At 46.4% G+C, this 27,098-nt stretch overlaps 1 protein-coding gene across 3 annotated transcripts in view; it reads right to left on the bottom strand.

Annotated features, from left to right (window-relative positions):
• Positions 1-27,098, bottom strand: part of acsl4a (acyl-CoA synthetase long chain family member 4a) — an 83,035-nt gene that overhangs the window by 41,910 nt on the left and 14,027 nt on the right. Inside the window, exon 1 of one of the 3 annotated variants that reach the window (XM_086000183.1) lies at positions 735-920. The exons of the other annotated variants lie outside the window; for them this stretch is intronic. The gene's annotated coding sequence lies outside the window, so the exon portion shown is untranslated. Of the gene's footprint in view, positions 1-734; positions 921-27,098 lie in introns of those variants that run through there. 3 annotated transcript variants of the gene reach the window in all.

Here is a 27,098-nt window from a genome sequence, read left to right as displayed (position 1 = left end):
AGAAAGATTAGTGCGTGACCTCATCGCTGTAACCCAATCCCTGGAATCAGGTGTGTGTAATAAGCCACTTTACTCTCGCAGTTTAGGATATCAGCTGAATTGTAATCGCTCCCGAATATCCATGACTCTCCGTACTTTCCATGACCACTACCCAGTGACTCCACTGGAAGGCGGACTAGTCCCACCTTCACCAGGGAACACCACATTTAGGCTGATACACGAAGAAAGCTGCCAATCGCTGACCTTCCCTGTCCTGAACGGCACACAGTGAACGCACAGTTCGACTATAGGTGTGAAGCTAACTTCATATTTCACCCAGGCTGAACAAAAACCACAGGCTCAACACAGTTAAAAGTGCTTACATGTTCAGCAGCATCTTTGTACGGATAGATTGCTGGACATTGTTAACAAATGCCCTGCCAAAAGGATCTCGGGCTGAGCTGTGCTCAGATTGTTGCTGGTATCCAATATGATATTTATAGAATTACTATGGTTCGAAAATCCAGGTTATGTAAAGAAGTCAAAAATCTATCAAGACACATCAAGCTGCAATTATTCAGGAAGATTGTGTTATTTTAACAGAAGAATAATAAGCACACCTTCTAAAAAAATATAGCGCCTTACGTTTTATTTGGCACAGGATTATGCTTCGCCTTGAAGTACTTCACGTTTAAAATGTATTTAGCATTCTTTTTCTAACAAGTCACACAGAAAAGTAAAATGATTAACCTTACCAGCAGGATACAAGTATTATACACCCACTAACTCCTTAGCTTAACAGCTAATGCTTTTGGCCAGCTGCGAGGGTCTGGAGTGCAGCGTGGAGACAGAGAGCAGAACTTTTTATAAGCGATGCACTCAATGAACCCCCTAGAGTGAACTCACTACCCTCATTGAGCACTGGTTGAAAGGGAAGAAAGTTTAGACAGGATGTGATTCAGAACGTTGATTGGAATATGGCGTCACTGGAGACTTTTCCCCTGAAACACAAGTTCAACGTAGGCAGATATATTACGTCAGACTTTGTGAATGGCAACAAGCCAGCAGTTAGGTCAGTTTAATTTTACACATGCGTGTTTTATACACAATCGCAGCAAAAAACAAATCAGCATGACTTTGAGCTGGCAAAGAGTTTAAAGGGCCTTTTTAAGTGTCAGCCTTGGCTCAGTGATAGCACGCTCACCTGAGTCAGAAGGTTGTGGGTTTAAGGTCCCACTCCAGAGATTTGAGCACATAAATCTAGGCTGACACTCCAGTGCAGTGCTGAGGGAGTGCTGCACTGTTGGAGGTGCCAGCTTTCAGATGAGACGTTAAACCGAGGCCCCGTTTTCCCTCTCAGGTGGACCCAAGAGATCCTATGGCACAATTTTGAAGAGCAGGGGTGTACTCCCTGGTGTCCTGGCCAATATTTATCCCCGACTATCACTAAAACAGATTATCTGGTCGTTATCTCACTGCTGTTTGTGGGAGCTTGCTGTGCGTAAATTGGCTGCCGGGCTTCTACATTACAACAGTGACTACACTTCAAAAGTACTTTGTTGGCCGTGAAGAGCTTTGGGGCGTCCGGTGGTCGTGAAATAAAACTTATTTAATCTAAGGGAGCCAAGAAAAGTTACCACTAGAGAGCAGGGCCACACCACGGAATGGGAACTGGTTATTTAAATAAAGGTCATTTGAGGCACTGGGCTCAACACAGCGAGTTGGTTTGTACTTCAACCAGCAAGTCATGGAGGGCAGCAGGATATGGATTTGGCCATAATTCCCAGTGAGTTCCTGATCTTGGCTGGGCTGTAGGCACCATTTTATTTAGACCAGGGACTTCATTGCAGCACCTTTCGCACGTATAGTAACCGGCTCGAAAGCAGAATCATCACGGGATGGATTTTAACCCTACCCGCAGCAACCAGGCGGGAAAGCAGTTAAACTTCACCGGCTGACCTAACAGCCGGCACCCCGCCCCGGATCCTGCCATTTCCAATCTGGACCATCGCCTCTGGACAGGCGGCTACAGCGGCCTACCCAAAGCCAGTGAGGTCCTTCTTCAAACGTGCAGATTGGAGCCCGATGATGTAATCGGGCCTCGACTTCAGTTTTAACTCCAGCCCGAGCCTGCTGAGCCTTTCCCTTCAGGTGAAAGGCCTGTCCGAAGAGGCTCAGGAGCAGAAAAGGTCAGTCAAGGCAAGGTTTTTTTAAAACATTTCCTTTTATGGGGCTGGACGGAACGCGGGTTCCGGGTGGGAGGTTGGCCGGCAGCCTGTTAATGAGGCCTGGCGATTCAAATTGACATGGCCTCGTTCTGCCATGGGTTGGCAGAACGTTAACCGGCCAGCACGGAATCCCACGGAGTTAAAATCCGCCCCCAGGTCCTTATCAGCTCAACCAGCTGGTCAGGTTGTGGCGCTCATAGGCGGAGAGGAGGAAGGGAGAAAGCTAACCAGGAAGGAGTAAAATAAGTTTTAAAAAAAACTAGATTGCAGTGAAACAAACCATACAGACTCAACTCAAAAGGAGGCAGATTCAGAAAAATGGCAAGAGGGGAATGGAAGACATATGAACATAGACAGACAGCTAAAGACCATCTGGTCCATTGAGCCTGTCCCACACAATTGTGATACCTTGTGTATCACAGCATATACACTCCACCCCACCCGACAACCGCAATGGAACTTGTTCTTGCCCACAGTAGCAATGAGCATGGTGATTAAACAACTCTCTACAATGACTTCGTTTTTGAAGTCTTTATTTCCTCCACAGTCTTGCTCAAGGCAAGCAATGTTAATGTGATCAAAACTGAATATTTTCCACTTTTCTCCACCTACCATCACAGTGTAATGAAGCAGCACTCCCAAACACGACAGCGTATAGGACATGAACACAATGGATTGAGGTACACTGATGGACCGAGGTGGAGGATGTGGGTCTGAGGAGGTTGTGGCAGGCCAACAGCAGGCAATGCCCCGTGCAACTAATAAAGCCACTCTACGATACGTAGCTGAGCAGAACAGTGAAACCAAAATTAATATCGGCAAGTTTAAAGTAATACGTACAGGAGCCAAAAATGGGCAACACAAGCACTCTTTGAATGGTGTAAAAATAGCCAAGAATGAAATTGAAAGACTTGGGGATTCAGTAAACTTATTGCTCACGTGTTCACTGTGCTGCAATCAGCAAAGCAGAGTGCAGCACGACAATCGCTAAAAAAGTAGAGCAAGAGGAAGTAATGTTCAAACCGTATAATGCTCTGGTTAGATCCCTTCTTGATTACTGTGTTCAGTCATGGTTCTTGGCACAAGAGGAATGTTAAAGCCCCGGCGAGGGCAGTTGTGAGGAAAGAGGAAGCAAATCTGGACTGTTCCGACTTGAACAGGCGACAACCGATCTTTGACGTACATAAAAAGTAGATTTTATAGCAAAGATAGAGTCGGAACACTGATTAAAACTAAACCGTGAGGTTAGGACAAGGGCCACAGGTTGAAACTAGTAAAAATGCATATCTAGGATTGACGGTAGGAATTTCATCCTAGTGATTAACACGTGGAGTGAACATTTAGGCAGAGTCATGCAGAAGCAAACCATGGAATCGTTTTATCAGCTAGCGCTTTTGATGGGGGGGGGGGAAAAGAGGGGGGGGGCAAGGAGACCACAGGGTTTGACGTTGAGCTGAGATTGGCCACATTGACTTCATCACCGGTTATCTATCTTGTGGTCGTGTTGTTGCTTTTGATGCTGTGGAATCGGTTACATTAGCAATAACCTGCTAACTGACGCCCAGTTTGGGTTCCGCCAGGGCCACTCAGCTCCTGACCTCATTACAGCCTCGGTCCAAACATGGATAAAAGAGCTGAACTCAAGAGGGGAGGTGAGAGTGACTGCCCTTGACACCAAGGCAGCATTTGATCGAGTGTGGCATCAAGGAGCCCTAGCAAAACTGAAGTCAATGGGAATCAAGGGGAAAACTCTCCATTGGTTGGAATCATACCTAGCACAAAGGAAGTTGGCTGTGGTTGTTGGAGGTCATTCATCTCAATCACATGACATCACTGCAGGAGTTCCTCAGGGCAATGTCCTAGGCCCAACCATCTTCAGCTGTTTCATCAATGACCTTCCCTCCATCATAAGGTCAGAAGTGGGGATGTTCGCTGATGATTGCACACTGTTCAGCACCATTCGAGACTCGTCAGATACTGACGCAGTCCGTGTCCATATGCAGCAAGACCTGGACAACATTCAGACTTGGGCTGACAAGTGGCAAGTAACATTCACACCACACAAGTGCCAGGCAATGACCATCTCCAACAAGCGAGACTCTAACCATCTCCCCTTGACATTCAATGGCATTACCATCGCTGAATCCCCCACTATCAACGTCCTGGGGGGTTACCATTGATCAGAAACTGAACTGGACCAGCCATATAAATACTGTGGCTACAAGAGCAGGCCAGAGGCTGGGAATTCTGCGGCGAGTGTCTCACCTCCTGACTCCCCAAAGCCTTTCCACCATCTACAAGGTACAAGTCAGGAGTGTGATGGAATACTCTCCACTTGCCTGGATGAGTGCAGCTCCAACAACACTCAAGAAGCTCGACACCATTCAGGATAAAGCAGCCCGCTTGATTGGCACTCCATCCACCACCTTCAACATTCACTCCCTCCACCACCGGCGCACCGTGGCTGCAGTGTGTACCATCTACAAGATGCACTGCAGCAACTCGCCAAAGCTCCTTCATCAGCACCTTCCAAACCCCCGACCTCTACCACTTAGAAGGACAAGGGCAGCAGACGCATGGGAACATCACCACCTACAAGTTCCCCTCCAAGCCACACACCATCCTGACTTGGACCTGTATTGCCGTTCCTTCACTGTCACTGGGCCAAAATCCTGGAACTCCCTTCCTAACAGCATTGTGGGTGTACCTACACCATATGGACTGCAGCGGTTCAAGGCGGCGGTTCACCACCATCTTCTCAAGGGCAATTAGGGATGGGCACTAAATGCAGGCCTAGCCAGCGACACTCACATCCCATCAATGAATTAAAAAAAAAATTTACTTCATGGCTGGATTCTACAGCAATGAAGAAACAACTGGAAATAGTTATTGAAAAATCCTGATTAAAATTGATTTTCTGGCCATGGATTTTCCTCACGGTTGTGAGGGTTTGTACAGGTCCACAATGTGAAAGGGCACTACTGGCCAGTCGAGCAGGCCCAACATTCAATCTACCTCTTCTGCCTATGGAAAAAGCATCTTTCAAAGTGGTTCTTAGATCCTCCCGTCTGGAAGCTATTTAAAAATTCACACGACAATAATTGAAGAGGAGCAGGGAATTTTCCTGGAATCCTGGCCAACATTCTTCCCTCAATCATGACTACAAAAATCAGGCAGTCATTCATCTGATTTGGTGTTTGTGACACTCTGGCTGCCATACTTTGCTTCTACAACAGTGACTCTGCTTCAAAAGCAATTCATTGGTCGTCAAGGTGCGGGGGCCAAAGTGGTTGAAAGCACGGCCGACAATGGTGGGATGAAGCGGAAGCATGGGGCTGGAGTCAGAGAAATGGAAAGTTCAGGTTGCTGGGGGGGGGGGGGTTTGGTTGTAGGGCTGGAGGATGTTAGAGATAGGGAAGGATAAGGCCACAAAGGGGCCAGCAAGGACAGGGTAACAGGTGAACAGGGCTTGGTGCAGGATAGGACAAGGACAGTTTTGGATCAGCTCAAGTTTAATAACGAGTGGTGGATGTGAGGGCGATCAGGAGAGTATCAGAACAGTCAAGTCTGGAGGTGACAAAGGCACAGATGAAGACCGTAGCAGCAAATGGGCAGAGGTAGGCAGGCGAGGTGGAAATAGGCGGTCTTTGTGATGGAGAAGACATGGGCTCGGAACCTCAGCTCTGGATTGATTCGAATATTGAGGTTGCAAAGTCTGGTTCAGCCCGAGACAGTGAAAGAAAGAAAGGCTTGCATTTATATAGCGCCTTTCACGGCCAACCGGACGTCTCAAAGCGCTTTACAGCCAATGAAGTACTTTTGGAGCGTAGTCATTGTTGTAATGTGAGAAACGCGGCAGCCAATTTGCGCACAGCAAGCTCCCACAAACAGCAACGTGATAATGACCAGATAATGTTTTTATTATGTTGATTGAGGGATAAATTGAATGCAAACCAAGGTATTCACAATAGAGGAATCTCTTGCAGCTCAGCTCCCCATTAGAGGTGGCCCTCAGCAGCCTTGCTGTGTACTGTGCCTCTGGGCCTACATTTACAGTCCACTCAACTTTGAAATGTGCCGATTCTCAGATAGCAACTCTCTTTCTTGCTCTCCAACGAGGCAATACTATTAAGAAGCATTGATCAAGTAAAAGGTCACCAATAAATCCATCCGGTTGTCTCAAGCAGCGTGCAGAGTACTGGCACTGCACTGCTCTCAACATCCTGGGTGAAGAGCGGAACGAGGCGAAGAATAAAAGACCAAGATAGATTCTTCTTTAAAAAATAGACCCATGTCTCGTCATTTCCATATCCAGTATGTTGCTGCAGTAAGGAGAGTGGCCCTGGAGCACACCACTGCTTAAGATCGTGGCCTTAAACAAAAGTAACTAGCTCTGGGCTAGTACAGCTGCACTTAAGATGATAACATGGAGATTTATTTTTGTCCGATCCAAGTACTGGGTAGCAACTAGCACAAGATATAACTTTAACCTATTTGGATTTTCTCTTAGCAAAGCCGTTTCTGCGTTCTCTCAATTAGTGGTTTGTTTCGGTATTTTTCCTCCTTAAACTAGAAGTGAAAAATGACACATCGAATAGTACAGCACAGAAGGAGGCCATTCAGCCCATCGAGTCTGTGCCGGTTCTTTCGAAGAGCAATCCAGTTAGTCCCACTCCCCCGCTCTTTCCCCATAACCCTGCACATTTTTTTCCTCCTTCAAATATTTATCCAATTCCCTTTTGAAGGCTACTATTGAATCTGCATCCACCGCCCCGGAATCTGCATCCACCGCCCCGGAATCTGCATCCACCGCCCCGGAATCTGCATCCACCGCCCCGGAATCTGCATCCACCGCCCCGGAATCTGCATCCACCGCCCCGGAATCTGCATCCACCGCCCCGGAATCTGCATCCACCGCCACTGAATCTGCATCCACCGCCACTGAATCTGCATCCACTCCATCAGGCAGTGAATTCCAAATCCTAACCACTCGTTGTGTAAAAAGGTTTTCCTCACATCGCCTCTGGTTCTTTCACCAATCACCTTAAACCTGTGCCCTCTGGTTATCGACCCTTCAGCCATTGGAAACAGTTTCGCTTTATTTACTCTATCTAAACCGTTAATGATTTTAAGCATCTCCTGTACATTGTACGGCCGATTAAAATGATCTGTTTCAGGGATTTCTCGACCTGTGCCATGCAAGATTTCTGAACTTTTACCTCAACTGACTTGGCCAGGCTAGTTCGGAACCGACAGCAGGGCAGTGAATTCACTCGGCCCCATCGTCAGCTGACGGGACGTGAGTTTTGTAGCAGTGATGACCCTGCAGCAATGTAAATTAGACCCAGTGCATGTTTGGGCCAGGGCCAGACAACTAATGAGAGCCACTTCAAAAGAGATTTACTGTGAATGACTAATCCGGCATCCATGTACACAGACACAAGTGCAAAATTGGGCAGTTTAAAGCTATCTTGTGTAGGTGGAACGTTTACGATACAATATAATTGCATGGGATACGCACAGAAAGGGGGAGAAAGCTGTCTCGGCCCTAAGCGCTGGAATTCCCTCCCTAAACCTTCTAAGGATAAGGGGTAAGCCATTTAGGACAGAGATGAGGAGGAATTGCTTCACCCAGAGAGTGGTGAACCTGTGGAATTCTCTACCACAGAAGGCAGTAGAGGCCAATTCATTAAATATATTCAAGAAGGAGTTGGATATATTTCTTAAGACTAAAGGGATCAAGGGATATGGGGAGAAAGCAGGGACAGGGTACCGAGTTTGGATGATCAGCCATGATCTCATTACAGGAAACTTTGGTTTATCCGGAGGTGTATGTCTGGAATACTCGAGCTAACGGCAAAAATCAGGGGCCGTTTTCTGCAAGTTTTTTTAGATCTTGTTTTTTTCCCCCCAGTCAGCCACTGCAAGGTCTGTAGCTATAGCAACAGCTTCAGCTACAGACGCTTGCAGCTGCCTCTTTAGAAGCTGTTGCTAAGCAACAGTGTTTGTTGTCAGATACAGAGATGAAAACCTCCGTATGCTTCAACATTAACTTTGTGTGTCCAGCAGTTTTGATAGATCGGCAACACGCCGGTCCCGTCGGTGCTGGATATCACAAAGTTTCTTGTAAATGGCGGAGCAGGCTCAAGGGGCCGAATGGCCTACTCCTGCTCCTATCTTCGATGTTTCTATGTAAACCTCTCCGCCTCTCTGTCCTCCCTTAAGACACTCCTCAAAACCTACCTCTTTGACCAAGCTTTTGGTCATCTGCCTTAATATCTCCTTATGTGGCTCAGTGTCAAATTTTATTTGATAACGCTCCTGTGAGGCATCTTGGGATGTTGTAATACGTTAAAGGCGCTACATAAATGCAAGTTGTTGTTGTTGTTGCGGGGCAATACTGGCCAAACTCTCCAGTGTAGATTCAGACCCATTACACTGTACGTATCTGCTGTGAATCATTAATTCATCTCCCCGACTTTCCCATCCCGGCTCTCCCCAGTGTAAATACACTCTGGATTCAAATTTTAAAGAAAACTGGTAGTTCAATGTTTCCTTGCTCCTAAAAATGTAATCTAATCCCTCGAGTTTCAAACCATGTCGTCACTTGGAAGAACATAGTGTGAACCAAGTTAATGAACTGTGCCGTGGAGCGACATTCCCTCCACAATTGCCTCCCCCCACACAGATTTAATTTAAAATACTTGTTAAGGTCGGCCAGTAAGAAACTATCCCGGTTCCTCACTAACTTTATGCAGGCTGAGTCAGCTATAGCGGCAGAACATTCAGTGAGTCAACTGGAAATGTTCCGTTTCTCCCCCACCCCCCCGCCCCCCCCAAGAGCTCATCAACTTCAGAAACGTTACTAGAAGGGGATGTATGCAGATTCAAAACCACTCAGCCAGATTGCTCACTTCAAATTATGGTCAAACGTCTCATTTCAATACTTCCTCTGTGGCAATGTAGCGAGACTAACTTTAGAACACCGTTGAAACTGCAGTGTTGAAAATATAAAATTCTAACAGAAGATTGGACGTTCAGACACAAAAAATAGATTATTGCAACAATTAAAAAAAAAATTAAGTTGATTAAACTTAGGAATTTTCTTTTTTCCAAAGATAAATTGATTAGAAATGAGAAAACTAAACCATTGACCGCACCCCATTATACAACAGTGGGCTCAGGGCAAAGAGCTGGACTCGGAGTCAGTGTTGGGAGTTAGGATAAGTTACTTAGGGGAAACGATGTAGATCATGGGCCTCGCAACAGATTAGAGACATTTTAAAAAAGAAATACTTTTAATTTTTAACATTCTGAAATATCTCTAATCTGTTGAGAGGCCCATGATCTACAAAGTTTTGATTGCACACCCATGTCTATATGCCTGCAGTAGTACTGTAAATTTAAGAAAAGTAGGGGGAAAAGATTGGAGGGGAGAGAAGGGTTTAAGAATATAAAACCATTGAATAATGTGTGAATGCTGTCACATTCCAAACTTGCATGAAATCAGGGAATGGTTCCAGCACAGAAGGAGGCCATTCGGCCCCTCAAGCCCCTGCTGGCTCTCTGCAAGAGCACTTCAGCTAGTCCCACGCCCCCGTCCTTTCCCCATAGCCCTGCAAATTTTTTTCCTTCAAAATGTACAGGAAACTTTCGATTTACCGGCACCTAAATAACCGGAAATCTCGGTTAACCGGCAAAATTCAGGAGTAGGTTCAGGTAACTTTTGTTACTTGCCTTCCTCCATTTGTTGCTGTGTAATTGGGTGTGGCTGCAGCTGTTGCTAAGCTACAGAGACGCTTGCAACTTGTGGCCATTGTTCTGAAGCTGTTGCTAAGCAACAGGGTTTGTTGCTTCTTTTACTATAGCGTTCGGTTATCCGGAATTTTTGATGAACCGGCACCATGTCGGTCCCGTCGGTGCCGGATAAAAAAAAGTTTCCTGTATTTTGTTTTTTTTTTGTTGCAACGCCACACTTTATTCATCAATACCAATACCATGACCCTCGGCTGTAAACCCTACTTGAAAATGAATTCAGTTAAGAAGAACAGGATCTTGCTGCAGCTCTACAATCGTGACCATCTCTCGGAGCAGAGGGAACATTTCTCGTTAAAACTGCTTGTGGACGAGTTTATGGAAGGGTACAAAGAGACGGAACTACTTCGTTTACAGTAAGTAACTAAACAAGGCCTCATCGTTGGAATAAAGACAAATTCTTCAGGAGGCGCTTACCAAGGGTCACTTCTGAATTTTTCTGGTTGTATTTATGACTCGCATTTATATAGCGCCTTTAAATGTAGAAAAAGGCCCCACTTTGCTTCACAGAAACACAATCAGACAAAAACTGAGCTCCAACCCAAAGAGAGAGTGATTAGGAGGGATGACAAAAGCTTGGTCGAAGGGGTGGGGATTAAGGAGGGTCTTAAAAGGAGAAGAGGATTCTACACAACTTTAAGTCACGGAGTACAATGTGTCTTCAGGTCAAACTTGGATAGATCAAGAGGTATTATGAAAGACAAGCTTGCACAATATTTTATTAACTTCCCTCAATTCAGCCATCAATCCGATTTTGTGAAGAGGACAGCATTGGACTGGTGTCTCCCTCCTTATACAACTGTCAAGCTGAGAACAGTCCCTCGAGAAGAGCTATACTTCAGAGTATTGTACACACTCGAAGGGCAGGATTTTCACTGGGCCGTGGAGGCAGGAGGGGGGTTAAAATCTCAAAATCGGGGGGCACGAACCCATCCCGCCCCCAACCCGCCTCCATGCCAGTTTCAAAGGAGGCGGATATCCGACCTGTGCTGGGAGCCGCCTCCCCGAGGCGGGAAGGGGATTAGTGCCAATTAACAGGTAGTTAACGGGCAGTTTTTAGCCTAATCCCTATTTTTATTACTGAAGTGTGGGATTCCCAATGGCTCCAAACCACGCCAAGTTAGCAAGGCGGGCCGTCGGGCTGAAGGGCTTGGAGGGTTCGAGATGTCCGTTGTTCAGGTGAGTGATGGGTGCATGAGTTCAGAGGTAAGTGTGTTTGGTGTGTGTAAAGTGTTTAAAGAAGTTTTACTTCCCTTTACAGCCTTCCTTCCTTCAGGTCTCGGGAGTCCCTCATCTCACCGGCACAGAAAGCAGAATGGCCGCGAGCTGTCAAAAGTTGCAGCATTCAGCTTTCTGTTCTGGAGAGATCTCTAAATCAGCCTGAGAGGAAGGAATTAACCTGGAGTGCAGATTGTCAGTGTTTGACAGCTTCAAACAGCTGTCAAACGCTGATATTTCATCTGTCAAAAGCTCTTGACAGATGAAATGTCAATCTGTGACGTCACCTGTTGCCGGGTGGCCCTTAATTGGCCTGCTGAGCCCGCTGGGCGGGCTCAACAAGGTCAATCAAGTGAAAATCGCGTGGGGTGGCCACAACTCGATGGAGGCGGGACTCAACCCCGAAAGTTGTAGTCCCGCCTCCTACACACCTCCAGTATCAAAATCCAGCCTTAAATGTCATTAGAACCCTAGTTATGGCCCAGGTATTGCACAATTTAGAAAGCGGTTTGAATGTAAAAGATATCCATGGTTATAACGGGATATACTTTTGCAGTTCACATAGAACTCTATTTCAACAAAGTCTTCAGAATGGCTTTAAAACTTGTACCCTCCCAAGATATAATTATTTCCAAAGTATAATTAACTTTCAGTGTCAATTGTCATACAATGTTGAGACATGGGAAGGAAGGAGTTAAGTTGAAAACCAGCAGAAAGGACAGTTGGGACGTACGATTAAATTAGAAGACACAGGCCCTGATCACCTCAGCAATTGATTAGCAGCTTGAAAACTCATTTACGACAGGCCGAAACTGGGAGTGGTTGAGACTACTGAGGGTGGTGCACCATATAAGGAAATGCTAAAACTTCAAACCAATTAGAGTTCAGGGAAATTTGAATGTATAAAAGGGATGATTCGATGAAATCTATGGTACTGTCTGAAGAGCTCGTGCCGAAGCTTGACTACAACATTACAACAGTGACTACATTTCAAAAAGTAATTCATTGGTTGTAAAGCACTCTGGGACGTCCGGAGGTCGTGAAAGACGCTATATAAATGCAGGTCTTTCTTTTTTATCCTGCTTATCACACTAACATTGACATAAAGGCAAGACGAGAAACAAAGGCCGAGTCTGCCTATCCTTTTACCCGACGGATTTAACTTCATACGACACCAGATTTTGTTTTAAAAATTGTAACACGTTTGCTCTGTTGGGAGAGTGCGCGCTTGTAAATTTAGGTTGCGTCCATATGCAACACAAGTGGGTGGGATCAGATTTCTGATTGGTCCCCTTGGAGGATAAGACACACCAATCAGTTTGTCAGGAATGTGTAATTTGATCCTGCTGGCAATAGAGGAATTCAAGGTCTCTGCAATGTGCATTTTGATCCAGTTATTGCCAGACAGGCTACAGAGTTCTTCGTGCTAACACTACTGCTTTCAGAGAACACACGGCGCTCGTCCGAGTCCAGAGAACGCACGGCGCTCGCCTCCCCGAGTCCAGAGAACGCACGGCGCTCGCCTCCCCGAGTCCAGAGAACGCACGGCGCTCCCGTACCAGAGTCCAGGGAACGCACGGCGCTCCCGTACCAGAGTCCAGAGAACGCACGGCGCTCGCGTACCAGAGTCCAGAGAACGCACGGCGCTCGCCTCCCCGAGTCCAGAGAACGCACGGCGCGCGCCTCCCCGAGTCCAGAGAACGCACGGCGCTCGCCTCCCCCGAGTCCAGAGAACGCATGGCGCTCGTCCCAGAGTCCAGGGAACGCACGGCGCTCCCGTACCAGAGTCCAGAGAACGCACGGCGCTCCCGTACCCGAGTCCAGAGAACGCACGGCTCTCCTGTACCAGAGTCCAGAGAACGCACGGCTCTCCTGTACCAGAGTCCAGAGAACGCACGGCGCTCACCTCCCCGAGTCCAGAGAACGCACTGCTCTCCCGTACCAGAGTCCAGAGAACGCACGGCGCTCGCCTCCCCGAGTCCAGAGAACGCACGGCGCTCGCCTCCCCGAGTCCAGAGAACGCACGGCGCTCGCCTCCCCGAGTCCAGAGAACGCACGGCGCTCGCCTCCCCGAGTCCAGAGAACGCACGGCGCTCGCCTCCCCCGAGTCCAGAGAACGCATGGCGCTCGTCCCAGAGTCCAGGGAACGCACGGCGCTCCCGTACCAGAGTCCAGAGAACGCACGGCGCTCCCGTACCCGAGTCCAGAGAACGCACGGCTCTCCTGTACCAGAGTCCAGAGAACGCACGGCTCTCCTGTACCAGAGTCCAGAGAACGCACAGCGCTCACCTCCCCGAGTCCAGAGAACGCACTGCTCTCCCGTACCAGAGTCCAGAGAACGCACGGCGCTCGTCTCCCCGAGTCTGGAGAACGCACGGCGCTCCCGTACCAGAGTCCAGAGGTGGCACGACTCTCCCGTACCAGAGTCCAGAGAAGGCACGACTCTCCCGTACCAGAGTCCAGAGAAGGCACGGCTCTCCCGTACCAGAGTCCAGAGAAGGCACGGCGCTCCCGTACCAGAGTCCAGAGAACGCACGGCGCTCATCTCCCCGAGTCTGGAGAACGCACGGCGCTCGTCCCAGAGTCCAGAGAACGCACGGCGCTCGCGTCCCCGAGTCCACAGAACGCACGGCGCTCGTCCCAGAGTCCAGAGAACGCACGGCGCTCGCGTCCCTGAGTCCAGAGAACGCACGACGCTCCCGTACCAGAGTCCAGAGAACGCACAGCGCTCACACTGAAAACGGCTGGCAACAGGGAGGAAACGTGGTTCAGGCCGCAGGCTTGAACTAGGCGCATGCATCGGGTGCACATGTGCGGCTCCTGTAAGGGGGGGGGCCCGAGACAGTATTTAGGCTCAGCCCCCAGACACCATGCCAGTAGTCACAGCGTAGTTTTAAATAACTTCCATATAAAAAGACATAATATTCACCAGTTCAGCAAGCAAACAGCAGTTTATTAGTAGTTCACAGGTCAAATCTCCCAACGAGAAAAGACTTCCCTGGATTATCCTGGTCAGTACTCAAACATAAATAGCTCTGAATTAAGACTTCCATTTTCTAATATAAACTTCCTGAATCAAGTGAACAGTATGTAAACGAAGACTTTTTCGTGCAACACCCATGTGATTATAAGCTAGCCAACGTGCAGACAGAATCTCCATTTTATGACTTTATGACAGCGTGCACCTCACATTAAAACAAGGTGGAATATACTGATAATGCATTTAAAAAGGGAACAAGTAACATTTCCCCTTTACTTGTAGGCCTGGATTCCTTGTAGAACCCAACTGATTACAGTCCAACAGCATAAACTGTGGTCAGCTAGACCCAATGTTTCTCACGACAAGTCTTTTGCTAAAGTGGAAATTTAACCGAAGCCCAAAACCACCAAGTGTAAATTAGTACAATGTGACATCTTATCTGGCGCACCAAGAGGTTAGTCACCATGCCCAAAATAACCCTACCACCAATTCAGTCTTGAAGAAAGTTGAATGGATTTCAATTAACAATCTCTTTTGAGCTTTAAATTGTATTAAGTGCTTGGGGAAGAGGGGAAAAGGAAGGCCCATTTCCGCAACGTTGACCTAGAATAGTAAAAAGAAATGTGATCCAATGAAAAAGGTTGTGCATTCCACCCCGCCCCCAAGTCTGTGCACAGTGGCATGCTCTCGGACTTGATCAGTGACCACATTGCCATTTATTTCTCCATGGCCAACACAATAAACAATCACAGCAACTTCCTACATCATCAATTCCAATGTTCAACAGAGCCAACTCCAACATTTTTGCCTGCCGTGCCTTAGACCAGCCGAGCCGTAGCTCGTTTTGGGAGTCAAGTGTTCTCCATTTCCCATGATCATGGAGCTCCGCACTCCTGTTTTATACTCCAGCTCTATTCTTTCACTAAAATTAGGAAAATACAGGAAACTTTCGATTTACCGGCACCTAAATAACCAGAAATCTCAGTTAACCGGCAAAATTCAGGAGCAGGTTCATGTAAGTTTTATTACTTGCCTTCCTCCATCTGTTGCTGTGCAAGGGTGTGGCTGCAGCTGTTGCTAAGCTACAGAGACGCTTGCAACTTGTGCCCATTGTTCTGAAGCTGGGTTTGTTGCTTTATACGGAGCTCTTAGCTCCGTATCTTTTACTATAGCGTTTGGTTATCCAGAATTTTTGATGAACCGGCACCACGTCGGTCCCGACCGTGCCGGATAAAAGAAAGTTTCCTGTACAGCTCCTGGTTACACTGGTACAGCCTCTAGAAGGGACCACAAGCCACACTACACAAGATGAAATGTTACTGTGCAATTGATAAAGGAGGCTTTAATTATCCACTTCGGTAGGTAAAACAGAAAGGCAGAGTATTATTTAAATGGTGATAGATTGGGAAATGTTGATGTACAGAGGGACCCGGGTGTCCTTGTACACCAGTCATTGAAAACAAACATACAGGTGCAGCAAGCAGTTAGGAAGGCAAATGGTATGCTGGCCTTCATTGCAAGAGGATTCGAGTACAGGAGCAAGGATGTCTTGCTACAGTTATACAGGGCTTTGGTGAGACCACACCTGGAGTACTGTGTGCAGTTTTGGTCTCCTTACCTAAGAAAGGATATACTTGCCATAGAGGGAGTGCAGCGAAGGTTCACCAGACTGATTCCTGGGATGGCAGGACTGTCGTATGAGGAGAGATTGGCTCGACCAGGCCTGTATTCACTAGAGTTCAGAAGAATTAAAGGGGATCTCATTGAAACGTATAAAATTCTGACAGGGCTAGACACACTGGATGCAGGGAGGATGTTTCCCCTGGCTTTGGGGGGGGGGGGGGGGGGCGCGCTAGAACAAGGGGTCACAGTCTCAGGATAGGACATTTAGGACTGAGATGGAGGAGAAATTTCTTCACTCAGAGGGTGGTGAACCTGTGGAATTCTCTACCACAAAAGGCTGTGGAGGCAAAGTCACTGAATATATTTAAGAAGGAGATAGATGATAGATTTCTAGACACAAAAGGCATCAAGGGGTATGGGGAGAGAGCGGGAATATGGTATTGAGATAGAGGATCAGCCATAATCATATTGAATGGTGGAGCAGGCTCGAAGGGCCGAATGGCCGACTCCTGCTCCTATTTTTCTATGTTTCTAATTGGCAAAAAATACAAGCGTAGCCCGAAATCAGATCAGACCAAGTGTGTTAGATTAGGTTGGGACAACTCCAATGGAGAATAGGCCAAGACTCTCTATAATCCACCCCAGCCACAGTTTGTTCGCCCCCCTGCCATCTGGGAGACGCACCTGAACGACCAGATTTAGGAACAGCTTCTTTCCCAGGGCTGTCATCCTATTGAACTCTACAAATAAACTCTAAAGCTTGCACATCTGCCAATGCACTTTATTATGTTTATGTTTATGTTACAAGTCAAATGAATGTTAAATGTCTTAATCAAAATGTACACTCAGGAGCCGCAAGCTTACATTTCGTTGTACTGCACTTGTGCACTAACAATGACAATAAAGTTGATTATTATTATTACATTGTCCAGGGGTCCAAATTATTCTTTCCGTTTGACATGCTTGCTCCGTTGTATTACAGGAAACTTTTTTTTAATCCGGGACCGACATGGTGCCGGTTCATCAAAAATTCCAGATAACCGAGAGCTATAGTAAAAGATACGGAGCTGAGAGCTCCATATAAAGCAACAAACCCTGTTGCTTAGCAACAGGTGCAGAACAATGGCCACAAGTTCCAAGCGTCTCTGTAGCTTAGCAACAGCTGCAGCCACACCCAATTGCACAGCAACAGATCAAGGAAGGCAAGTAATATGAAGTAAAACTTACCGGAACCTACTCCTGAATTTTGCCGGTTAACCGAGATTTCCAGTTATTTAGGTGCCGGTAAATCAAAAGTTTCCTGTAACTTGGTCTACCACTCTGCTGGTAATCGCTAGGAATTAAAACATGTTGAATTCTGGTTTGCCAAGACTTCGCCGAGCTCCAGATCAATGTCACTTAACACAAACGTACATTTGGAGGATGGATAAGTTGTTGATCTCAAGCTCAAAGCTTTTCCGGTATACCATCAACACTAACAAGCTTTGTCAATGACTAGCAATTCTTCCATGACACTGCCCACAGATAGTCCAGGACATGGAACACAGTTTGTCGTGTACTGCAGCCCCGAACACATTCCACCAATCTAGCACATATACTGAAGCCGAGCATCTCATGACTCAGTTTAAAGATCACTCAAATTTATTGATACTGAAAGATATTATGCATTAGTGCCTACATTACAAAACATTGTACACAAGTTTGTTCTCTCCCCAAAGATTCTCATCCCTAGTTAGTTACATATTTTTTGAACTCTGGTGGATTTGCTGTATTTGTTCTCTATTCTTCCCCCTTCTGTCACCAAAATAACATTCTCTCTCCCACCTCACTTCTTTAGTTTATAAAAGATTTATACCTCCCATAATGGATTAGTAGTTTTTTCCAAAACTGTCAGTGTAGCACTACCCAGGGAGGACTCACACCACCCTCCTCCCCCCACCAGTGTAGCATTCCCCAGGGACTCCCCCTCCCCAATCAGTGTAGCATTCCCCAGGGACCCCCCCCCTCCCCTCCCTAGTCAGTGTAGCATTACCCAGGGACTCCCCCCATCATTGAGACTCCAATAACCAGCAATGGAACAGAGCCACAATGTCAATGATCAGTATTGAACAGTCTCAGTAGCATCCAATGCACAAACATCAGTCCTCCTCAACAATAAAAAAAACTCATCCCAAACACCATGAGCTCGGAATTCTTCTTCAATGAACGCAACATCGCCTATCTTCGCCTTTGCCTCACCTCATCCGCACCTTTGTTACCTCTAGACTTGACTATTCCAACGCACTCCTGGCTGGCCTCCCACATTCTATCCTACGTAAACTAGGTCATCCAAGACTCGGCTGCCCGTGTCCTAACTCTCACCAAGTCCCGTTCACCCATAACCCCTGCGCTCGCTGACCTACATTGGCTCCCGGTTAAGCAGCGCCTCGATTTCAAAATTCTCATCTTTATTTTCAAATTCCTCCATGGCCTCACCCCTCCCTATCTCTGTAATCTCCTTCAGCCCCACAACGCGCCCCCCCCCCCACCCAAGATATCTGCGCTCCTCTAAGTCTGCCCCCTTGAGCATCCCCGATTATAAATCGCTCAACCTTTGGTGGTCGTGCCTTCTATTGCCTAAGCCCCAAGCTCTGGAATTCCCTGCCTAAACTCTCCGCCTCACTACCTCTCTTGCCTCCCTTAAGACGCTCCTGCAAACCTACCTCTTTGACCAAGCTTTTGGTCACCTGCCCTAATTTATCCTTGTGGCTCGGTGTCATACTTTTCGTCTTAAAATACTCCTGTGAAGCGCCTTGGGACGTTTTACTACGTTAAAAAGGTGCTATATAAATACAAGTTGTTAAAACTGTACAAAAAACCAAAAAATCATGTTTCTTCTCTCCAGCTCTCTTCCCCTAGGCACTCACTGTAAATTTTCTTCCTGGCTATCACAGTTCACCACATTGTTGCTTCACAGGAGCAAGATGAAAACTACAACTCCCATCGTGCATCCCACAGACTTTGCCAGAACTCCCTGCTCCTTCTCTAGCAGGTTGTGCCTGATGTGGTTGTGGCGCACTCTGGACATTGTAGTTCAACAGGAGCAGAGCGGCAAACCGGCTGCCAGAATGCTTCGCTCAGGCAGAAATCACCAGCACCCAATGCAAAATTTGGGAATGTGAAATGACCAATCTTATTTTATTAATTATTTTTCTTTCCACAACTGTGACAATTTTGAACTTGTCTTTTTATCGATAAGCAGGATACACTGAAGAGATAATCACAGCGCCGTCTAACCGAAGAGTTGTAGACTCCCATTAATCTACTTTGGAACTGCAAAACCTCCCTCAAAGTCTGCTTGTGAATTGGGTCATTACCCTGCAGCAGTGACATCTATAATTTCACACTTTTCAAGCAAAGTTTGCATCAGCAACTTTTTAACGTCATTAGGAAGATTCTTGCTTTGGCACAGTGAGCGTGTAAAAAACCCTGCAATTCAATCTTTGGGGGGGGGGGGGGGCAGGGGAGGAGAATATTCAGAAGATATCTGAAAACCAGTTCTCTGACTTTCTTCCTGTGATTTATGTAGTATTGTAATCTGAACCCGGAGCCCATAGAATAGTTTTAGCATCACCCACAGTCTGCACGATGCGATTGGTTGATTAAAGCACACGTCCTGCTGTTTAACATTGGGGTGGTGTGAAGAGGGAGAAAGGACGCCACGGGGGAGTAAAAGCATCCCGCACTTCATTCTACACTTACTACAGAACCCTGAACTGACACAGGCAGCTGGCCTGCAGAGGTCACAGCATCCAACTCAAGGATACGTGGCATGAAGTGTCTTTTCACAGGGCAAGCTGTGGAAGCGAAGAGGAATCTAAGATAGCAAATTTCTTTTTTAATGAAATCTTGTCGAGGTTATGAACGAGATTCCAAGGTGACAATTCAAAAGGCTCAAGCTAAGAATAAAAAAACCCAACTCGGGCACTTTCCATGTACGTCAGATTACACCGCTAAATTGTGATCAGTGTTTGCACTCGAGGGGTTTGCATTTATTTCGTTCTCGGTCCTTAAATATGCTTCAATGCATTCAGCAAACGTGACAGCCCAGGCCCGTCATCCCTTTATAATTCAGGACACCTGGAGTGACAGCGCTGCTGCTACAGCGATACTTCATAGGTCAACATTGACAGTAATTTTTAAATATTTGCATTTATATTTTAAATATATAAACATACAGACGCACACACACACAGGGTCCCTGGCAGAAATGTATAGCATGCAGCGAAAGAGATATTCTGGCATGGAATATGGCAGGAGATGGGGATTTAAATGTACAACGTTGTTTCTGGATGAACAAACTAAGATGAGCTGAATGGCTTTCCTCATCCGGAATTATCTTGTGATATCGTCGAAGAACATCTTTCATGACTTATTAAAATACTGGGCTATGACAGCAGTCGTTCATTGCTCAGCTAACGGCAGTGAATAGAGAGTTTTATTTTTCTTCATGAATCTGCCTAATGCTGGTCGACAGCCGATTCCTGCTCAATATCTGATTTCCCTGCTTGGAGATAAGGCTGCTTCCTCCCCCCCCCCGTCTCCTCTGCTCCCTCCCCCCAGCGACCGAGTGCTGCCTGCCCAGCCAATCGGCAGGCAGCTTACCGCTCACCCCACTCTGTACGACACACATCATCCCACCCAGTGCCGGCAGGTGCAGATCGCAGACACCACTCTTCCCACTTGCTAACTGCGTCAAGCAGTCAGTGAGCATGCAAATTCAATTCGCTGCAGTAGCAACACGCAACTCCGTGCTCTTTACATATTTTAAGTGATCAAATATGCCGTTGGAAAATAACTTTTGCCGTAGTACATTTAAACCCTTCCCTCTCCGCGTCCTCCGCTGCCAAGACAATCCTTGTGCTACATATCTAACCAAGACACTAGATTGAACCAATATTCAAAAATCCCATAAATTGTAATCGATTTAAAACAATATGAAACGCAAGTTTTATTTTTAAATCTCCCTGCGGGCTAAACATAGTTCAAGAAAACTTGTTTGTGGCTTGGAACTGTGGCCTTTAAACGTCTCCAAAGAAAGAGTTCGGGGTTTTGCAAAAAGCAAGTTCTGCTCCAAGAATAGCTGACTTTATATAACCCCTTTTGAAAGCAGACATGCTTTTCCAAGCTGGAAATTACACACAGCTTTTCTATCTCTTGACAAGTTAAAAAGCAGACCTGCCAAACCTATTGAGGAAAATTAAAGATGCACACAACCCGTTGGCTCGAACACAAGCAGCTCACAATCTTCCTACAAGTTTGCTCTCAAACTGCAATATGGGAATTAATCGAATTGCATCCGATGCTGCAGCAGTATTCCTCGGTTTGACTGTTTCAGCTCATTCTGCTTTGTCAATCAGCATCAGCCTTGTGCTTTTCACTGACCACAGTCACAATCTCAAAACCTATGCCAATATTCCATATCCACATTAAAACTGATGGCGTGGAGAGCGGTGTACATTTTCAGGGTAAAGATGACATTCGCAAACCGCTCAAAGACATCATCACCCCATCTTCATCAACACACACTCCCTTCCAAATTATTCCAACTCAACAACTTTTTTTGGGGGGCATTAGCATCTCAACACAGTACAGTACTTTGAGTTTGTCAAGAAAGCCTAGGAAGCAGAAAATGCAAACTGTGCAAAGCCAATACCCTATCCTAGATACACATCATTTTACAAAGGGGAGGGGGAGGATAATGTAAACACGCAAAAGAGACATTGTGTAAAAAAAACTGACTTGAGTTGCCAACTTCTCTTCTGAATATACCACCTGTAAAATCCCGTGCAGTCTGCACATCACACCTTTTATAACCCGAACACCTGTAGGTACGAATTTCACTAGCCGATATTAAAAACTGCATCTATAACTTACACATGTATGACCAAAGTAATTAAAAGTGCAGCCTTGTCATAATATTCCTCGCACACCTTGTCCGGCAAGGAGCCCTCCCACTTCAACCCTGACAGCAACAATTTCATCAAAATCTAAAAGGAACGCTCAACAAATCATTCTACCACATCACACTCCACTGGCCACTCAAAATCTCAGGCAAATACTGCATACATTTCTCAATAAATTACTCACTTTACCACATGTGTCTCATAGCGGATACAAGACACAAACTGGCAGCTCTCCCTGTCTGAATCATCAGTGCAGTGAATGACCGATGATAACCCTCCCACCCCCTGCTACTGCCTGGAGAGATAGGCAGTAAGAATGTCAGGCAGATGCCTCCTTCAGACCATCAACTGATGGGCAAGGATTAAGAAAGCAAGCAGCACACCCACTCGGGCATCATTCTTCATATATCACGGATATGATTTCCCGTGCATTGCAAAGGTCTAGATTAATGGTATACATGCAACAAGGGTTGGCTGGCAGTGAGCTACAAAGGAGCAATTCTATCGGATGGTTTAACAGCTTAATTACAAAGTAAGCAAACCACAAGCCAACTGCAGAAATATCAGCATCCCTTTCTTTGCCTGCCCCCTTATTTACTGTTAGCCACTTAATATTCCTGGCATTACCATTTTTAGGGAAGTTTCCCCTCCCCCCCCCCCACACACTTTTAGCAGAAAGGTCTATAGGGACGTAGGAACAATTGGTTACACTGCAGCATTACCAGTAAGTAAGCTATTCACTATATGTATCGACAAACAATTAACAACTCTTGGTCTATTCTATTTTAAGCTTCACATTAAACACTTCAGAAAAATATTCGAGAGAAAGAGCAAAGAAATGGAACTGAAGAAGGATCTTCCAAAATGGAGCATGCACTAGTACAGGAACAATGGGCCAAATGGCCACCTCCTGTACTGAAATCTCAGATTGTGGTTTGCAGGTCAACTGGTACAACTTTTGCAATATGAATATCCAGCTACCATACTAGAAATATTTTTCGACCTTATATCCCATAAAATCAATCTATGGAGGCAGCTCTTCCCCACTCCCCCGTCAAGTTTCTCCCTTTACCGCTCTGCTCTCCGTAGCAACTCAGAGGAGGCAGCAGCCCTCCATTACCTCATCCAAGTGACCATGCTTCAGGCGGAATGCAGAGTACCATTAGGCTATTCGATTGTGGAAAGCAGCACAGCTAATCCTGCCCTCACCTGCACCTTGACAGTTGAAAGCACAATTTCTCACCTCCCTCTCGGGTCTCGGGCCATCGAGTCCAAATGTTGCACCTCCGCTGGCTACCTCAGCAGAGACTCGGAATAAGAATTGTACCACACCCTGCAGCAGGACATTTGCCCAACAACTGAGTGCTCATTTTACCAACAATAGTTACACAAAAGGTAACGTAATTTGATAACTGCAGGTAAACAAGCAGCACAATGAGTGATCAAGTACCGGGTCCAGAATGAGGACATATGCCGGGAGCAGTATTCAATGCCTGCACATTTTTAAAACTACAAGCAGTTCAAATTAAACAGCAGCCACAGTTACTTCGCCTCTGAAAGGGAGCTGAACAAGTTGACTGCTGTCAATTCAAATCAGCTGAAGCCGCTACCAAACGTATAAGACGGGGTTGATTGGGGAGGTGAAGGAGATAGAATTGGCCACGCAAATACTAAACTGAAGTTAATATGCTATTCACTAAGTTGCAAGACTGAACAAACATACATAGGATAAACAGCACAGAAACAGGCCATTCGGCCCAACCAGTCCAGGCTCCACTCGAGCCTCCTCCCTAACTCGATCAGCCTAACTCATCGGGTTAGCATGGAGAGAGGATTGGTTAACAGACAGAAAACCGAGAGTAGGGATAAACGAGTCAGTTGGCAGGCTGTAACTACTGGGGTGCCGCAAGGATCAGTGCTTAGGCTGAACAAGACTTAATCTTGTGTATCTGGTGTATTAGGTAAATTAGAAAGATGACCAACATTTCGGGAAATGTTAAACTCTCTAACTTCACCAGCTGACAATGGATTTCAAAAATGCTGCATCACCTCCTGTTGAAGTGGGCGGTGAACAGCTCCAAGTACCACACAGATGAGCGACAGTTTGGCCAACTACTCCGATATAAAACTAATACGATTCAAGCAATAACGTGAACAGACTTAATTTTCCTGCTGAAAAGGAATGTCTTAAGTCCATGAAACGTGTGCACCATATCATACAGTTTCCATATGCCAAAAATGTTCTAAGTAAGTGATTCATCTGCACACATTTCCATGTTTTAAATGGGGGGGGGGGGGGGAATTCAAAACAGGAAATAAAATTGCAGTTTTTCCTTCTTCACCCCACCAGATCCACAAGAACAAGGATGTTTTTTTCTACCAAATTCCAAAGTGTAAAATGGCCTGCAAGTTACACGTATCAAATTACATCACAGGCTAGTCAAATAATTGGGACATTCGATATCCACGAGTTCAGCACAATAAAGCAAATGCTCTTTTCACACATATCTTGGGCCACGAATGAAAAAAAGCACCAAGGCGCCACGGATGGGCGGGCAGGCGGGGGTGGGGAAATACCAGGTCATGATTTCGAAGCACTGAGTGATGCGAATCTAAGAGAGTTTGGGGTTATTCAGCAGATTAGCAACTTGCATCTATATAGCATCTTTACTGGGCAACGACACTGAAAGTAAGGATGCACAACACCAGCCGAAAACGAGGGGACTAGTCAAACTCTGTGGTGGAGTCTACAGCCTAGAGAAACGTGCGAGGCAGTGCAAAACCCGGGAAAGGACATCTGTTCTACGGCCCTGTTGTCACAGTAACAGCATCATCTAATGCACTCACTGCATTCAAATCCCACTGGGGCCACACTTTCACTAAACCTTCCTTCCATTGTAAAAGTCAAATGTTACTGAAAGACATTATTCAGGAATTAATTGGGTCAGCCCTGCCACAGAGACACTTTTCTAACTGAATCAAGCTGCTTAAAACCACTTGCTAATTATTACAAACAGTAACTTTCCCCACATGAGAGAATGTCTCTAAGTCTGCCTCATGACAACTCATACAAGATGGCTGATGTGGCCAAGCGAGAGCAGACTTTTCATCCCCAACAATGCCAACTCATGCCGGGTATGGTTCCAAAGGAGTCACTGCCAGCTCACTGGTACCTCTCCTTCATGGGAGCCTAGATTATTTACTATATAGAGAGCAAAGGTGAATCCAAGGACTCCCACACTCTCAGCAGAGGGTCACTGGATAGCCATCAGGAGTGGGGCCTTCTGGTTCATTTTCCTTTTCTTCCTCTACCTTGCCCAAGGGAGGCAAGATCAATTGTAGCACCTCAAACCCTGCTCCAAGCGAGATCAACTACTTCAGCACAGACGGGGAATGGAACCTAGGACCTGTCCTTGTGTCTGTCTGAGTAGTACACCAGGTCGTGCCTCTACCCATTAGGCCATTGGGGGGGGGGGGGGGGGGAAGCGATTCATTATTTGCTTAACTGTGGGTTAATCCAGACTTTATGAAATGAGCCGCACCACTTTTTGGGAATAGCTTCCAAAATAGGTTCAAGGTTCCAGTTCTCGGAACAACGGATAAGTTTCCAGGACCGTCTGGACATAACGTCAGCCTTCTAGCCTCAACCAGGCAATTTTTAAACAAAGAAAGGGTTGTTTACATTTTTTTTTTTTTTTTTTTGGAGAGAAGACAGAACTGAATGTTTTTTATATAATGCACGCTGCTGCATAAACTCGTTAGGCAGACTTATCCTGAAGGGGATTTTTCTTTGGGGGAGGGAAGAGGCGCAAATCCTCACCACCACAAGCATTCTTTTCCCACTCTTGCCTACGTGTCCATGGTTCTCCACCCCAGTCATGGGGCAGGGGGTTTCCCAATGCTGCTCTGAAGCTGGAGGTCCAAGAGACAGAGGAACAGCCCAGAGCCACACCCTCGCTGAAACTGTCCCTCGCCAGGTGGCGGGAAGCACAGCATGTAGAAGCTCCAACACCATGTTTCTCTTGGGCGTATTCATTCAAAAACTACAGTAACCTCCGCTGATTAACAAAATGAGTAACCTAACTGAACAGAAAACACAAAGCAAAACAAGATAGAGGCAGCGTGAACGCAACACATCCGGGCTTGCTGCAGGAAGTACACGCGAGCAACTGGAACATCGTCAGCGTTCCACCAAGCCCGTTAATCCCACCGTCGGTTGCTCGCAGTTAAAAATATGGTCTTAACAGAGTCCTGTATAAATTATCTCAAAGCCTTCTCCAAACTGGTGTCAGCCGTGGCTCAGCTGGCAGCACGCTCACCTCGGAGTCGGAAGGTTGTGGGTTCAAGTCCCACTCCAGAGAATTGAGCACAAAAATCTAGGCTGACGCTCCATGCAGTGCTGCACTGATGGGGGTGCAGCCTTTTGGATGAGGCAATAAACCAAGAGCTCCGTCTGCTCGCTCAGGTGGACATAAAAGATCCCACAGCACTATAAATCTAAAGAAGAGCAGGGGAGCTATCCCCGGTGTCCTGGCCAATATTTATCCATCAACGAACATCAATAACCAGGTTATCTGGTCGTCACATCGCTATTTGTGGGAGCTTGCTGTGCGCAAATTGGCTGCCGCATTTCCTACATTTGAAGTGTAGTCACTGTTGTAAAGTACTTAATTGGCTGTAAAGCACTTTGGGACATCTCAAGGTGGTGAAAGGCGCTATATAAATGCAAGTCTTCCTTTTTTTTCTAAACTTGTGGTTGTTTTATTAACGAAAACCACCAACAACTTGTATTTATATAGCGCCTTTAACATAGTAAAATGTCCCACGGTGCTTCACAGGAGTATTAGAAGACAAAAAATTTGACACCGAGCCACATAAGGAGAAATGAGGGCAGATGACCAAAAGCTTGGTCAAAGAGGTAGGTTTTAAGGAGCGTCTTAAAAGGAGGAGAGGTGGAGAGGTTTAGGCAGGGAATTCCAGAGCTTAGGGCCGAGGCAACAGAAGGCACAGCCACCGATGGTTGAGCGATTATAATCAGGGATGCTCTAGAGGGCAGAATTAGAGGAGCGCAGATATCTTTGGTGGGGGGGGGGGTGGAGGTTGTGGGGCTGAAGGAGATTAGAGAGATAGGGAGGGGCGAAGCCATGGAGGGATTTGAAAACAAGGATGAGAATTTTGAGATCGAGGCGCTGCTTAACTGGGAGCCAATGTCGGTCAGCGAGCACAGGGGTGATGGGTGAACAGGATTTGGTGCGAGTTAGGACACGGGCAGCTGAATTTTGGATGACCTCAAGTTTATGTAGGGTAGAA

This window comes from Somniosus microcephalus, chromosome 1 (genome assembly GCF_052327205.1).
Source record: "Somniosus microcephalus isolate GS21.2 chromosome 1, FLI_Smic_1.0, whole genome shotgun sequence".
NCBI lineage: Eukaryota > Metazoa > Chordata > Chondrichthyes > Squaliformes > Somniosidae > Somniosus > Somniosus microcephalus.
This window is presented reverse-complemented; position numbering and strand designations above follow the sequence as displayed.